At 33.8% G+C, this 4,044-nt stretch overlaps 1 pseudogene; it reads right to left on the bottom strand.

Moving 5' to 3' along the window:
* Positions 1-2,962: 2,962 nt before the first annotated feature.
* Positions 2,963-3,081, bottom strand: LOC112470522 (annotated as a pseudogene).
* Positions 3,082-4,044: the final 963 nt, after the last annotated feature.

Genomic DNA, 4,044 nt, shown 5'->3' with positions numbered 1-4,044 from the left:
AATAATTTACTAATGGAATTAAAATAAGAAGGCATTGAGTGTAATCTTATCAATATGTAATGGAGACATACTGGAATTCAGAGAACCAAGACTTTCTCTTCTAAGTTCTTTTTCTAATATTTATCATTTAGTGATGGAAACTCATTTGATAAAACAAATCCATCAGTGTAAAGATTAGTTGATATATTTTGTAAGTCAAACATAGTCAACTATTAATCTCAAATAGAGTTCCTTTAAAGAAAGAAAGAAAACCAAACTAGCATTTATTACATGTCTATGCTAAATGATTTTACTTTTATCAATATCCTCATTTTACTGATGAGGAAATGGAAGGTTCTGAAATCCATGCTTTTCCTAATGCCTTCAACATAGCAAAGTGTTCCACCATGAATCACCTAGTAAAGCAATCAATGTCAGTGAGGAAAGGAAGTGACAGCACGGTTATTAAACACCCAGTCTGCACCCGGCACTGTGCAAGGCAAATATATACAGTGTCTCATTGTCCCCATTTTACAAAGAAATTAAGACTTTGAAAGGTTTATTAGTGTGCCCCAAGCTGCACGTCTGTACATGGAAGAGCAAAGGACCAAAATCAGGTGTTTCGGACTCCCAAGACCATTCTCACTTCACCGTACCATGCAACGATTTGGGCTAAAGCACACCAGAATAACACACAGGTGTTGTATTGGAGCTAAGTTGTTAGTAATTAGGAATACCATTCAAAAATACAAAGTATATGGGCACAATGAAAGACAATGACATGGGAAAAGCATGGGTTGGGTGTTTTTTAATATACATTGAGGAACATATGATGTCCTTCTCTTTTTCACTAATGAGTGTTCAGAGGCAGTGTGCATGTAGCCTGAGAGTTTCTGAGAAAGTAACTTAGAAAACATTCCACTGCCTTCGTTATTTTTCACGGAGTAGATAGATAAATTACAAAGTTGTAAATAAACTCTGAATTTGGCAGGCAAATCTACTCTCCTGTATTTTCCTTTACTTCCTCTCCAATTTGATATTGAAATTAATTTGGCTAACAACTGACATAAACTTGTGAGTGAAAATAACCAGTATCAAAGTATCACAAATAGTCCTCTTGTGTGAAATGAACACTACTTGTAAAGTTAGGCTATTATCAATGTGTATTTGTTATGAATCAAATATTTCAATTTTTCTCCTTCCATTTAAGTAATAAAGTACAACATTCAGCTCCTCTACTGGCTAGGGCAAAGGATTTTTCATGAAACTAATCAGTACATATAACTCTTACTAAAGTAATTCTTTATCTCTCAAGTGCTGTAAACAATTTATCACCTCTTTTATCAAAATTCTAGTTTCCTTGACTGTGGAGACTTTAGTAGGTCAGCTTGACAGCATCTTTCTCACTAGCTACAAGTGTGGCAGGGGAAAAATAATTGCATGTCAGAACATATATCCTGGAAACTTTCCGTTGGTCCCATCTTGTTCAAAAGGGTACTTGAACTGTGTTTTCAAAACCAAAATCTGATTTTAAAAAGTTTCCATTTTTGTTGTCTTTTTCTTTGCCTTTGGTCTATTAGCATTTTGCTCACAAAAACAGCATGCAATATTCAGGTTTTCTTCTAAGCAAGTTAATAAATAGTTCATGGATTTCCCAAATTCCCTAGGTTTTATCTTTCAAATTCCATAAGAAAGCTACTCTCATCCAGTTGATTGACAAACATTTTCAAATGTTTCTGCAAAATCTCAGGGCTTGCATCTTGAAGGGAAAATCTCTCACTTTGAATTCTTCTATAACTGAAATGCAGGATTTTATTGTTTTTCCATATTTGAAACAAGAATTTATTCCGTGGTCTTAGCAAAAGCCTATGGATGTGTCAGTAACATTGATAGGTCAGGACGTGTCAGGGGTCCCTCTAGTTTAATTATCTTCCCTCCCAGACCATATATACATCCTTTAAATTTCAGGGACTATCAAATAAGACCCCATCTCATTAGATTTTTTGTTCAATAGTTGAAAGAGTAGAGTGAATAAAAACAACGGAGGAAAAGCTCCTGTGTGTTGAGACCTGGTGTCTTCTTGTTAAATATTTGCAATTTGAACCTCATGCACAATACCCTCCATAACCATGATAAAAAAAGAAGATTATACAGCCTGTATTAAGCCATCATTTCTCTTGACATTTTATCTGTAGTTGTTCAAGTTCAGAACACTCAACTATTCTTTCTCACTTTCTACTGCACTTAATCATTTTTATCTTTTTATCAGTTTCCTGTCTTTTTTCTCATCGTTACAACTCTTACAAAATGTGGTTATTCTCCTAAGTGATCGTGCTCAAAAATGATTAAGATATTGATTTGGCCAGAGTAGTTAAAGAGTGAAAGATTAAAATTTTTAACCAGTTATTTTTTATGCTTTTTATAAAATCTATAACAATGTCAACAGTGTTTGAAAGTTAAGGGAGAAATAAAAAATCTTTTTTTTTCGGAGTTTTATTGTTTCTCTTCAGTTTATTTGCTTTGCATTTTTGCAAAAACAATAAATACTTTAAGAGAAGAATAAGAAAATATAGACAAGTGAACTAAAAAAATAAGACACAAATACTCTCATCTGTACAGAGATAAATACTATCAATATCATATAGCATATTTTTGTCAGATCTTTTCTATATACACATATGTACATATATAATTTCAGATCAATTTCTATACACATTTGTGTGCACACATATAATTTTAGTGTATCAAATCTGATTTTAAGAATTTATCTTTGACTATTGAGTCCATCTCACCACATATATTTAAATGGCTTCATGATCTCCAATTTTTGGATGTATAGTTGTTTATCTATCTATCTATCTATCTATCTATCTATCTATCTATCTATCTATCTACCTATTTATTAGGCAAGGCAACCCTTGGTTGACCTCACAGATTGCAAGGACCTTGTCAGCTTACAATCTCTTATCTTTTTTATTTTTTACACCTACAGCACCTGATCTTCCTAGGTGGTCTCCCATCCAAGTACTAACCAGGCCTGACCCTGCTTGACTTCCGAAATTAGATGGGATCAGGCTTGTTCAGGGTAGCATGGCCATAGACTATAGTTGTTATTTAAACAATACTGTTTTTATTGTCTTCACATTACTTAAAATATTTCTTATTACAAATAATATAGAGCAGTCAAAATCAAATGAAAATGTATTTTAAATTTAAAAAATTATTAACCAACAAAATTGTTTAAAAGCATAAAAGTTTGGAGCATAATCCTTGGTTTAACAAATTTCCAAACTGTTGAGCAAAATGACAACTGGAAATATTGATTTCCAACTGATTTCTTTTAATTTATTTTTTAAAAACAATTTGGTTTTCATTGGCTTCTTAAGAATTTCCTTAGTCTGTGATCCCTCATCTCTCCCACACTCACCTTAGATATACCAGGCACTTCTATGAGTTTAACCATTATCTCCATAAAGAAGTTACCCAAGTTTACAGCACTGAATATATTCATCAAGGGTCTTTCAAGATCACTCTTCTCAGATAATCAACAACTCACCTTGATCTTGAGATTCACACATTTTATGTTCACTATGAAACAAGAGCCTGGTGTGAACATGTGGCACAAAACAATTGTCTTCTTTGCTTCACGTGTATCTTATAAAAGCAAAAAAAAAAAAAAAAAGTGAATGAAAGAAATGCAAATCCTATTTTCAGCAATACTAGGAGAGAGATAAAATATGGGAATGTAAAACTATATGTTAGGGGTGCCTGGAATGTAGACTCTTGGTAGGAACTGCAAGGGAGGGGTGCAGCAGATGCTGAGAGGGAAGGAGAGTAGAAATGTGGCACAAGGGGCCAGATCTTTGGAAAGTCCAGCACAAATCTATTGCCTTTTAGTCATGTACTCAACCAGAAGTGATGATTCTAGATCTTTGCAGAAAAAGAAGAGCTTCAGGAGAAGGACAAGAGAGAGATTAAACAGAAGGCGCATAGGGAAAAGACATCTGACGTGTCTTCTACCCTTTTGTGAGGATGTACATTGCATGCTGAACAAGGCCAAGTAAG

This window comes from Pteropus alecto, unplaced genomic scaffold (assembly GCF_000325575.1).
Source record: "Pteropus alecto unplaced genomic scaffold, ASM32557v1 scaffold3, whole genome shotgun sequence".
Classification (NCBI taxonomy): Eukaryota; Metazoa; Chordata; class Mammalia; order Chiroptera; family Pteropodidae; genus Pteropus; species Pteropus alecto.
This window is presented reverse-complemented; position numbering and strand designations above follow the sequence as displayed.